This window comes from Scylla paramamosain, chromosome 6 (genome assembly GCF_035594125.1).
Source record: "Scylla paramamosain isolate STU-SP2022 chromosome 6, ASM3559412v1, whole genome shotgun sequence".
In the NCBI taxonomy this organism is placed as follows: Eukaryota; Metazoa; Arthropoda; class Malacostraca; order Decapoda; family Portunidae; genus Scylla; species Scylla paramamosain.
This window is the reverse complement of record NC_087156.1, coordinates 30,224,188-30,237,127: the sequence shown is the minus strand read 5'-3', so window position 1 is coordinate 30,237,127 and position 12,940 is coordinate 30,224,188. Positions and strand designations below refer to the sequence as shown.

General features: G+C 43.0%; 1 long non-coding RNA gene across 1 annotated transcript; it reads right to left on the bottom strand.

Annotated features, from left to right (window-relative positions):
• Positions 1-9,892: 9,892 nt before the first annotated feature.
• LOC135101133 (uncharacterized) lies at positions 9,893-11,012 on the bottom strand. Its single transcript, XR_010269052.1, has 3 exons — positions 10,828-11,012; positions 10,438-10,679; positions 9,893-10,337 (listed from the first exon to the last, which is right to left on the bottom strand). It is a non-coding gene; the product is annotated as an uncharacterized LOC135101133 (long non-coding RNA).
• Positions 11,013-12,940: the final 1,928 nt, after the last annotated feature.

The following is a 12,940-nucleotide window of genomic DNA, read 5'->3' as shown; positions in this document are numbered from 1 at the left end:
TTACAACAGCGGCGTGGAGGGAGAGGTGAGCGCTAGTGAGCGTTGGCTGGGAGAGGAGGCGGCACAGAGGGGCGACTAGAGGAGGGCATGAGGAAGAGAAGCAGGTGGTGGTGGGAGAGACGGGGGAGAGAAAGAGAGAAAGAGAGACAGGCGTGTGTGTGTGTGTGTGTGTGTGTGTGTGTGTGTGTGTGTGTGTTGTTGTTGTTGTTGTTGTTGTGGGGGAGTCGGTGGGTGAATAGGGCAGCCAGGTCACGGGAGCAGTTCATTAGACTGGGCGGCCGGTGAAGTGACTTTTAATGGTTAGCTTATTTGCATACATTGTTTGATATTGCTCATATATCACTTGCTGAGAGGGCAGGGTGGAGTGGAGAGAGAGAGAGAGAGAGAGAGGTGGAGGAGTGAAGGAGGTAGGAGGAGAGGGAGATGGTTAGGGTGGAGTGGGAAAGAAGAAATAGATATGGGGATCAAGAAGAGGATGTGTGTGTGTGTGTGTGTGTGGTAGTTGAGGAGGGTGAGGAAGGGGTACGAAGTTTGCGGTTGGGGAAGTGGAATGGCTAATGTGGATTTGTAGTGGTGCTTTGTGGGGTTAAGTAGAGGGAAAGGGAGGGAGAATAGGGCTTTGGTGAAGTGCATGTATAATATGATGGAGTATGGGCAATTATGGAGACTGGTTCTGTAGGGGAGGCTAGGGCAGGGCAGGGCATGGAGAAGGAGGAAGAGGAGGAGGAGGAGGAGGAGGAGGAAGAGGAGGAGGAGGTCATTGGTGTGAGGTGGAAGCGCTGCTGCAGACGAGGGAGGAGCTGAGAGGAAAAAAATATTGGTGTTGTGGGAGGAGCAGGGTGAGAGGAGTGGTGGGAAGCAGGTCAAGGAATGAATGTGGAAAGGCAACTGTTTCAGCAAGGGCGGAACGAAGACACAAGAAAAATACGTGACTTAAAAGGTGAAATAAGTGGGAATGTAAAGCGGTCATTGTATGGTATCATTAGAGGAAAACATCAGAATTAGTAACCACTTGAAAAAAAAAGAACAATGACGAGAATAAGTGGGAAAAGCTACATAATATTATGAAAATCATAAGACATTCGAAACAAAAAAATATTATAACATAAGGAAAAGAGATGAAATGGAAGAAGAGCAAGGTTAAGAAAGAAGAGTAGGAAGAGGAATAGGAGGAGGAGGAGGAGGAGGAGGAGGAGGAGGAGGAGGAGGAGGAGGAGGAGGAGGAGGAGGAGGAAAACGAGAAGATGGAGGAGGAAAGGAGGAGAGGGAGGAGAAGGTGGAGTAGGAAAGGAGGAGAGGGAGGAGGAGGAGGAGAGAAGAGCAGCTATAATGGACTAAGTTACAGCAACGACATGACTCTGTTCGTGACCTGACCCCCAGAGAGAGAGAGAGAGAGAGAGAGAGAGAGAGAGAGAGAGAGAGAGAGAGAGAGAGAGAGAGAGAGAGAGAGAGAGAGATGCGGTCAGTCAGGGTTGGAGGTCGTGACTCGCTCCTCTGCGAATCATTTCCAGCAGTGGGCGTTTCCAGGTTGCTTCTAATTTCTCCAGGTAGGTCTCCTCAGGTGTTTGTGGGATGGAGGAAGAAGAGGAGGAGGAGGAGGAGGTAACGGAGCTGATCATCATTCTGGCATGGGAGGGAGGGAAGGAAGGCGAAGAAAATAAAGCTCTAAGTTTCTGCCTTCTCTCTCTCTCTCTCTCTCTCTCTCTCTCTCTCTCTCTCTCTCTCTCTCTCTCTCTCTCTCTCTCTCTCTCTCTCTCTCTCTCTCTCTTCCTCCTTGTTTTCTTGTTTTTGTCTTCTTTTTTTGCATTAGTTGTAAATATGCAAGTGTCTGTCTTCATTTAAACTCTTGTCTGTGTGCTCCTCCTCCTCCTCCTCCTCCTCCTTCTTCTCCTCTTCCTTTTCTTCTTCCTCCCTTCATGTTTCTACTTTTTTTTCCTCTGTTTACTTCTTCACTGGTCAAAATTTTATAGCCCATTTAGTTTCAAGAGGCTCTGTGCTGACCTTGGTTACCTTCCCCCCTTCTCTCTCTCTCTCTCTCTCTCTCTCTCTCTCTCTCTCTCTCTCTCTCTCTCTCTCTCTCTCTCTCTCTCTCTCTCTCTCTCTCTCTCTCTCTCTCTCAGCGTTTTCTTTGTACTTCCTCCATCTCCTTTCCTCCCTTTGCTCTCCATAAATGCACTGCAGTTATCGCAAACTTTTCCTCGTTTCAGTAAAGTGAGGGAACGGAGAGAGAGAGAGAGAGAGAGAGAGAGAGAGAGAGAGAGAGAGAGAGAGAGAGAGAGAGAGAGAGAGAGAGAGAGAGAGAGAGAGAGAGAGCACGTTCTACTTAGCTTCTCAAGCCTTCCAGATAATCAGACCTTCATTACATCTTCAAAATTTTATCCCTCACTCTCGTCCTCCTCTTCTTCTTCCTTACGTGTCTTGTGTGTGCCGTCTTTACACATGCCTCCCTTTCTTATAATACCTTTCGTATCCTTCCTTCTTTCCTTCTTATTTTCGTTCCATCCTTCTCTTCATTTTTTTTTTTTTTACTTCCCTGCAAAATCCTTCTGTGGACTAGATAGCGAAGTTTAACCCTTTCACTGCGACATGAAACAATTAGCACCACCAAAAGCAATGCGTGAAGTCTTTATAAGCATTTAAAGGAAGTTAGCGATGAAAAAAGGATATATTTTGCAATTTCTTCCCAGTTCAAAGATTGGATGTGGCTGTAGGACAAGTAAAGATGTCTCAGAGTGATTGGTAATTAGGCAAAAGGTGGACCAAGTGGCAGTCGTAGGGTTAATACAAGCAACCACGTAAATACTAAGAAATCTACTCCTGCTTGTTGTTTTTCCCTTGTACTCCTTTATATTCCTCTATAATCCATCTCTAAGCTCACTCCACACTCTCTCTCTCCAACACTACAGAACACCCATCCCTTCCATTCCCCTTCCCTTCCATCTTCATCATTCTCCCCATTCCATCTTCCCATCTCCACTCCACTCCATCCAGCCCCTCTTCTCCCCCGCTTCTCCCACAGCCGTAAGTGGTTCCATGGACGGTTCGTGCCCCGGGGAGGGTGTAGGCAGCAGGTGGGGCTGGATTTTTTTTTTTTTTACCTTCTGGACCATATGACCCAAACCAAGGTAGGGGAGGGCAAGGGGAGTGCAAGGAGGGGCTGGAGAAGGGGGAAGGGGGGAGAGAGAGGCTGATGAGAAAATTGGAGCAGGGGTGGGATGGAGGAGGCATATAGGAGGGAAGGGTGTGGGAGAGAGGGGTGGTTTTGGGGGGAGAAGAGAGAAGGGGGTCTTGGGGAGTGGGAGATGGGAGAGGTAGAGAGATGGGAGAGATACAGAGGTGGGAGAGTGAGAGAGTTGAGGCAGAGAGACAGACATAGTATCTCTCTCTCTCTCTCTCTCTCTCTCTCTCTCTCTCTCTCTCTCTCTCTCTCTCTCTCTCTCTCTCTCTCTCTCTCTCTCTCTCTCTCTCTCTCTCTCTCTCTCTCTCTCTCTCTCTCTCTCTCTCTCTCTCTCTCTCTCTCTCACGGTTCTCATCACCTGCTGCAGAATAAAAGTGTAGAAATTTCTCTCTATTTCGAGGTAAAACAAAAAGAAAAAAGAGAAAAAAAGCATAATTATGAATGTACAACTTCCTGTTCATTCACCTTCCTTCACGCCTTTTTCTTTTCATGACTTTTTATATAACTTTTTTTTTTTTTTTTTCGCCCCGGTCACTTTTTTTGGCGTTCGTTTCTTCCAGTGTGTTTTCTCTATTGTTATTTCTTCCTCTCTCTGTAACACTTTTCTGATATACGGTGTGTTAAATTTGCGTCTTTTTGTCCGTTTTTTATCGTTGCTTTGCCAGTTGAGTGCATCAGTATATGTAATTTTGTATCGTTTGTGTGAATTAGACAACTTAATTAATCTTCCTTTTATTTCCCTTTCCTTCTCTTCCTCCTTCTCCTCGTTACAAGCTAACAGTCCTGTACTTAGCACTTTTTTTCTGATGGCGTCTCCCTCTTTCCTTTTTACTCCAGTAGTTCTTTTACTTGACTCTCTCTTTTTCTCCCTTTTTCTCTATCTCTTTCCCCTTCTTTCTTTCTTTTTTTGCTGCTTTTTACGTATTCCTCTACTTCCTTCTCGTCTTCCTCCTTGTCTTCCTCCATCATCACTTCCATCAACTTTCCTTCTCCTCTTAGGTTCCTCTTTCTTCTTTTCCTCTCTCTCTCTCCTGTGGACAATAACCTTCCATTCCTTCCTCTGCCTCCTCTCACTCCCTCCAGCCCTTCGTTACCTCCCTCAGAGTCTTTCCAGAGATTTTGAAGCCCTGTTTTATTTACCTTAACCTTGTTCCTCCATTTCCTGTGTCTGTATGTATGTCTGTCTGTCTGTATCTGTTTGTCTTTGTCTGTCTGTCTGTCTCACTGTCTGTCTGTCTCATTGTCTGTCTGTCTCATTGTCTGTCTGTCTGTCTGTCTCTCTCTCTCTCTCTCTCTCTCTCTCTCTCTCTCTCTCTCTCTCTCTCTCTCTCTCTCTCTCTCTCTCTCTCTCTCTCTCTCTCTCTCTCTTTTCTCTATATTTCTCCATTCAATTTCGCTTCCCTGATTGTTTTCTTTACTCCATCACCACCACCAACACACCACCACCACCACCAACTCCTCCTCCTCCTCCTCCTCCTCCTCCTCCAAAATGACTTCCTTTCCTTTGAGTTCTTCCGTCGCATTTTTCCTTTTTTCCATCTACCTGTTCCTCTTTTTTTTTGTTTTCTTTTGGCGGGGGGAAGTTTGTCTATAAAAATATACGTAAAATATTATGAAACTTCTCTGATGTTGAAGTTTTGTGTAGATATCAATATATTTTTTTTCCCAATATACTAATTACTGTTTGTCGTTCAAAAGTTAAATCACAAAGGAAGGAGATAAAAAAAAAGAAAGGAGAAGTGTTATCAGAATTCTTGCAGGTAAGGGAAAGGAATTTACCTGAATTTCGCGACGAACACCAAGAAGGAAGTGACAAGTTAGAGAGAGAGAGAGAGAGAGAGAGAGAGAGAGAGAGAGAGAGAGAGAGAGAGAGAGAGAGAGAGAGAGAGAGAGAGTTATGGTCAGACTTCGAAAAAAAAAAAGTAATGAGTACAGGCTCTATATGTAATACACAGTATAGTTCATCTAAGAGTCATCTATTCAACATACCCAAGAAAAACTATCACTACTACTACTACTACTACTACTACTACTACTACTACTACTACTACTACTACTACTACTAATAATAATAATAATAATAATAATAATAATAATAATAATACAGCTAGAACAACAAATACTACTATTAATAATATGACTGTTATACATACTACTTCTACTACAACTACTAAAACTATTACTGCTACACACACACACACTCTCTCTCTCTCTCTCTCTCTCTCTCTCTCTCTCTCTCTCTCTCTCTCTCTCTCTCTCTCTCTCTCTCTCTCTCTCTCTCTCTCTCTCTCTCATCGTCCCCAGATCACTCAGCGGCTCACAGTGGTACAGTTCATGGCATGCCACACGCAAGCGGAACAGAAGCATCGGCGCCTCTCGGTACACACTCGCGTGAGGCCCAAATGACATCACGGACTGGAAGAGAAATGGAGAACTGCGCATGCGTCTATTATTTATTTCAATTTGGAATGGAAATAACTATGATGTGGGAAGGAATAAGGGCGGCCCATAGGTATTCATATAATTATTAGGTCAGAGAGGCCCGCACGCTATTCTTTCTCTTTTTCTCCCTTCCTGCCTGCCTTCCTTCTTTCTTTTTTTTTTCCTGTTCTTTTCTTGCTTCCTGTGTTATTATTGCTACCCGTATGGATGGACATTACGGAAACCATTTATGTTTTCCTGGTTCATGCTGCTTGTTTATTTATTTATTTATTTTTTATTTTTTTTTTTTCGTATTGAAACATTTTTTTGTCTTTTTTTTTTGTGTGTTGTGTTGAAGTATTTGTTCGTCTTTGCATTTTTTTCTCTTTTATTTTTGTCTATTATTTTAGTATGAGCTTATGGCTTTTTTATTTGTTTTCTGTTTATTATTTTCTTGACCTTTTTCGTGTTGTATGAAAGTATTTGTACGTCTTTCCATTTTTTTCCTTTTTATTTATTCTATTGTTTGTGTATACGTTTATTTTATTCGTATTCTTCCTTTCTTAAACCTATAGAACTCGAGGTTTGTTTTTCCCCGTCTGTTTACTATGGTGCATCATTATTTTGTTTGTTTGTTTGTTTGTTTGTTTATTTGTTTTCTAGTATTTGTATGAAAACATTTATTTGCTCTTCCCTGTCGTCTGGCTGTGGTGACCCCTAGCGGAAACTGCCAAAAGAAGATAGCAACCCTGTCTCTGCTTTCTTTTTACACAAGTACTTAATGAGGGGAAAAAAAAAAAACGTTCTGCCCCAGCGCTAACGATCGCGTAATATTTTGATATTGAAGATTTTATTTATGATTTATGAATTCGTTTATGTTTTATTGAGGAAATATATTTGAGTCATTTCACAATCATCCTTAACTCCATGATTTCCTTACCTCATAACAACACAAACAAATAAGTAGACTGCAAGAGACCAGGTGATGCGCATTACGCGACTCCTGACCATTCAAACTTGACATCTGCCATCATCTGTATTTAAGCAAAGCCGTTTCTTGATACTCTGTAATGTCTTTGCACTTACCATGTGTTTGATAAGTTTCTCTTGTTTATTTACAATCCTATTTGTAAACCAGTTTTAGCGTACTTTTTTTTTTTTTATATGATTCCTCTACCTTGCAATTATTGCGTCTTCTAACTTGTTCCCTAACTAAAAGAATCTGATTTATATATTCTTTGTTGAGCCCTTTAGGGAGCTTGAATATTCATATCACACAAATCATTAAATACTATTGAAATGTGATTGGGTGTAATAAGTTTACATGTGCATACTTTTATTCTTTATACCTGCATACTCTCGATACCTATATAAGTAACTAAATACTCTTAAATATATATATATATATATATATATATATATATATATATATATATATATATATATATATATATATATATATATATATATATATATATATATATACGAGTATATATATATATATATGTGTATATCAATAAATGTGATCGCTAGGTCAGCATTTATTATTTTCTTAAAGATATTTTCTTTTTATCTTATAAGTCTTATTCTCTTTTGAAATTTTGATGATGAAGCTAGTCATGCTTGATTGGTTAGCATTTTTAACAGCAGTATGTTTTCTTACCAACATCAGTTGTTTAGTAATGTTGGAATGTAATCGAGTTTATGGTTATTTTTCCTTCGTTCTTAGTCCTTTCCTTATGAAAGTCAGACGTTCAGCAAGGTTGGTATATGACTGAGTTTAAATTTTCGTCCTTAATTTCATCATAATTTTCTGAGCCATATTAATCACTTAGCAGTGCTGAAATATGATGAAGTTTATCAATCTTCCTACTGGTAGACAATTTTTCTAATAATCACAAGCATTTCTTCTTTTTTAACATCTTTGAACTAATTCCTGAAACCATTCTGCAACCTGAAAAAAAAAAAAACTTACTCCCCCTCTCTTTCTCTCATGGAAACAATTTCAGAAATACTCAGAATCTCAAACAAGGACAACCACAGCAAGAAATGGGTGAACACTTCATTATTTTCACTCGTAACTTGGCGTAACTTTCTTACCCTCGTCAATTTGAGTCCCAGTTATGCTCACTGTTTACTCTCACGCTCTACTTAGGATCTACTTACAGTCTACTTATACCTTCGTCCCAACTACCCTTTTCCTCTCCCTCTATGACAGTTTCCGTCGATGCACCCCTTCATCATCTTCCTTGCTCATTCCTCACTTCTCCCTCCCTCCCTCCCTCCCTCCTCCACTACCTCCGGCGACGACTAGAAAAGACTAACAATTTTCCCCTTAGCATTCAGCGCTGCCTGTCGGTGAAGGGAACGTGAGCAGGGAAGGGGAAGAGGTGGAGGTGGAGGAAGGGAGTGGAGTGACGAGGGGAGGGAATGAAAGAAGGGGTGAAGGCGGAAACAGCGACATTTGATGAGGATTAATTAGTAGTGTCTTCAAGGGATAAATCGTCTCTCTCTCTCTCTCTCTCTCTCTCTCTCTCTCTCTCTCTCTCTCTCTCTCTCTCTCTCTCTCTCTCTCTCTCTCTCTCTCTCTCTCTCTCTCTCTCTCTCTCTCTCTCTCTCTTAAATGACGTGTGTTTTAAGAAATTTCCACGTTACATTTCTTCAGCTGCGGTCACTTCACTACCACCACCACCACCACCACCACCACCACCACCACCACCACCACCACCACCACCAACGCTTTCCCTCTCCATCCCCACCACCATGACCATCAACACCACATCATAAACCATCGACGTTACCACTACCACCACCACCGCCACCACAAACCATGTACACTGCAACCACCATTTCCACCGACACTACCAACAGAGAGAGAGAGAGAGAGAGAGAGAGAGAGAGAGAGAGAGAGGTGGGTGTTCAAAAGGCTATTTCCCGTGTGGACTAGATAATACCCTTCCACTTGCATCCTTTCCACTCACTTCTTAAGGACCTCCACCACTTCCACCTACTCTGACCTTTCCCGCAGATCCCTTCCACTTGCCTTCCACTAACCAGAACACCCTCCATTTCAAATAAAGGCTAAGACCTTAGAGTAATTACGAGACGCTTGTGATAACCTCTCCACTCCTCCTCCTCCTCCTCCTCCTCCTCCTCCTCCTCCTCCTCCTCCTCCTCCTCTGCCTCCTTCCGAGAAATTACATATCCGCAGAGAGACGGATTGGCCAATAACCCTAAAAATTAATGGCCCGAAATGGTGAGCAAGGATCGCAGATAAAAAGGAGATTCATTGCCTATAAAAGTTAGTGTTGGTTGCAGCCGAGGTAACGGAGAAGGGGTGAGTGAGTGAGTGAGTGAATGTGCTGCGGAGGAAATGAAGGAGGAGGGGGGAAGGAGGAGGGGAGGGAATGGATGAGGGAAGCATTTATATGAAGGGTTAAGATCACAGGATGGCGACGGGAACACCCCACATGAACCTGTTAGCAAGGGTGACTAGGGTGAGAATGTGCCCTGGGCTGGCTGGTTGGCGGGCTGGCTGGCGACGGGCGGGCCAGGAGAGGGAGAAACGGTGCAGTGCAGATGGTGGATTTTCTGCGGCTTCCTTCCTCCCCTCAAGAGCTTACGTAGATGCAGAAGGGGTGTAATGCTGCACTGGGAAGGATTGGCGGCATGGTACAAGAGGAGGAGGAGGAGGAGGAGGAGGAGGAAGATTGTGCACGTGTACGTATAGTAACCAAACAGCAGCATATCTTTTGGTCCTTGCTGTTTAAGATCGAATGTTAACTGCGTAATAAAACTATTGAATAGTATAGCAGAGGGAGGAGGAACACAAAGGAAGAACAAACAGCAGCATACTGTTGAACCTTTCGTGGATGTTTGTGGGGGAAATGAAGGGGATGGGGAAGGGGAAGGAGAATAGGAGGGGAAAGAAAAAGAGGAGGATGATAGAGGCTCGCTTAGGATTACATAGAAAGATGAAACACCACCAGGAAACTTGCTTATGTTACAAGAAAGTGTGTTCTTGAATATACGTATACCAGTATTGTGAGAGAGAGCAGGACAGAATTGAGTAAAACTCCTCCCCCTTCCTGCTAATTTATATAGCAAAACAATTGACTTGGACGTTGTTTCCTCTTGAAGACTGAATACTTTACAGGGCTGTACGAGTATTTCTTCTTCCTATGCTCTACTCACTGTCTCCCACCGCTGCTGCCAGGCTTGAAGTAAACGCCATCAAAAGCAAACTCAATCACTTTATTAATTCAGGAAACATGTTTCTTGGGTATATTGATTTAATCAGGACTGGCTAACTAACTAACTAATCATGCTAGGAGTCGGTTTTAGTGGTCAATAACTATAACAGTGATGTATGTACGAGTTATAGGCAACTGTGCTGTGTCTTCCTCCTTTTGACTTCATGCTGTTGTCTTGTGCTGCTCTCTCGTTATTCGTCGTTATTTCTCTTCAGGAAATAGAAAGTAGTAGGGGGAGGAGGACGAGGAGGAGGAGGAGGAGGAGGAGGAAGAGGCAGGGCAATGTACTACCTACGCTTCAGATTAACGGTGAAGGAGTGAGTCCCGGGGAGAATGACGCCGACTGTCAAGGAGGGAGAGGGAGCGAGAGTCTTGACGCTGACCTCCTCTCTCCCTTTCCTCACTCCTCCCCTCAGGTGGTACTCGCCCCCGAACACCTCTGCCTTCAGGAACCGCATGGCACAGAGGGCGTAAGTGGGCCAGGCCTGAGATTCACCTCAATTCAGCTCTAGCTGGAACACCAAACCAGCATTTATGTACACTCATCTCTTTACGCACGTACATGCATAAGTGCTTACTACTTACTTGTGGCATACATGAAATCCGCTGTTTAAGCTCACGTTGAATAATTTTGCGAAATGTGGATTTTGCTGGCTGCAACATGACGTCGATTTCCGTTGCTTATTTTATTTTTCGCGTTTATATAATTCCCGCTTCTTTCATTGTCGTGTTCTTCCATCTTCGTCACAAAGTAGAGTAGGTGACGGGCTACTCATTCTCACTTCCTTCCTCCCTTCCGTTACTGCACCTCGTCACGGCATCCATATCTGCGGGAAAAATTTATTTCGTAGGTAAAAAGAGAGAGAGAGAGAGAGAGAGAGAGAGAGAGAGAGAGAGAGAGAGAGAGAGAGAGAGAGAGAGAGAGAGAGAGAGAGAAACACTAGACCAGACTGAACAGACCACGAGCACGCTCACTAATGGCAAGAGCGAGGGTTTAAAGCTAAGTGTGGCAGTCTTGTATAGCAGCTGATATGTTTGCGCCCTCCAGTGATAGACGAATGGAATAGACTCAGTAATGAGGTGGTAGGTGCCGAATCGACAAGGAGCTTTAAAAGACCAGGTACAATTATGGATAGTAATAATTGGTAAACATGATTTATACAAGGATTGCCAAGTGTAGGCCTGCTGTCTTTTTGCAGCTCCCCTTATTTTCTTAATATTCTTATGTGCTTTTTACACCTGCGTTCTAGATATACTTCTGTGACCACCTGTGAACGATGACACCTACGATCCGACTAGAGCTGCGCCCCACACGTGGTCACCGTTACGCGGGCAGCCTGAGTTGAGAGAGAGAGATGGCTGTTGTGGTGATCATTGACACCCGCTGATGACTTATTGCACCCCAACTAGCCATTAAACCTCATTTGTGGCTAATACATAACTCAGAACGGACTTGTGAACACGATTATTAGTATGATCTCGCTGTGGGACTCCGTGCAGGGATCAGATAGCCTGTCACCCAATAGATTCACGTCACTGCTCACAACAACACTTAATAAGGAACGAGTTTTGATGATGAATAAAGGATTATATGAAGAAGAAGAAAAAAAGATTTATCATCAGACGTGCATTGCTTTTACTCTCTCTCTCTCTCTCTCTCTCTCTCTCTCTCTCTCTCTCTCTCTCTCTCTCTCTCTCTCTCTCTCTCTCTCTCTCTCTCTCTCTCTCTCTCTCTCTCTCTCTCTTTGTCCAGTCTCTTTTTTTTGTAGACACTGTGACATAACTGCGGCTAGTCGTAAACTTCCCTCGTCACCAGCGCGTCACCACGCCAGCCATTCTGCGCACAATGCATCTAGAGGAGGGAATGGAAGGGAAAGGGAGGCGAGGAGAGGGCGCCGGGTGGTGATGGGTCGGCGCCTCGTTTAGTACTTAGCGCTATTTATACCCAAGACGCTCTAATTGCTTTTTATTGTAATGACGAGGAATAAATCTTGCCAGTTTGGAGGTGCTTGTTAGAGACTGGTGCTCAGGTGAGGTTTTTAGGATGCACAGGTATAAGGGGGGCAGGTGGGAATGGTGGTGGCGAATGAAATGGATACGTGGGTTGAGTACTCAGGAAATTGGCTTTCTCTACTTTAAGGGCGGTGAGACAGCACTGGATGACTCTCTAGAACCTGCCGTTAATCCTAAAGAGGAGTGGTAGGGGTTAGGGGGAAATGTTCTCTGGTTCTCTGCTTACATATGGTTTTATTGTGTGTTTTATTGGTGTTATTTTCAGGGACATGATGATACTTGGGAGGTAAAACTTGGGTGCTTGAATTAAGAAGACTTTTTTTTTCTATTAGAGAGAGAGAGAGAGAGAGAGAGAGAGAGAGAGAGAGAGAGAGAGAGAGAGAGAGAGAGAGAGAGAGAGAGAGAGAGAGTCATTAACCTGCGAACTACACGAGATGGAAATTCAATATAGGTATGTAGATAAATTAACCTTGAGCGCAGGTGTGTGGGACGGCCAGACAGACGCAAGTGATTTAAGACAGGCGTGTGTCATCACTTATTCATAAACCACTGGAGCACTTTACCACTGACGCCTTTGGTTAGTTATTCTGAATGCGAAGTAATCGATGGAAAAACTGTACAAAAAAAAAGCTACAAGAACGGAAAAAAATAAAATAAACTCTAAAACTCGATTGTAAGATTACAGAACGTTAAATATAGAGAGGTTATGAAACTTTGTTGTATTTATTTGCTAAGGTTATGCAACTTTTTTGTATATGTTTGCTAGTTTTGTGAATTTATGTGTGTGTGTGTGTGTGTGTGTGTGTGTGTGTGTGTGTGTGTGTGTGTGTGTGTGTGTGTGTGTGTTCTTTGACTTAACATATAAGTCAAATAAATAAAATATATAATATGTTAAGGTATGTTATAAAGATCACTTACTATAATACTATGCTATGAAATATCCCTTTTTGTGTGTGTGTGTTATGCTACGTTACAAATACGAGTATCAGTTACTATAAAGATATTCTACATCACGTTACAAAGACCAGTTACTATTATGATGTGCTATGCTCTGATAAAAAGAAGAAATACTATT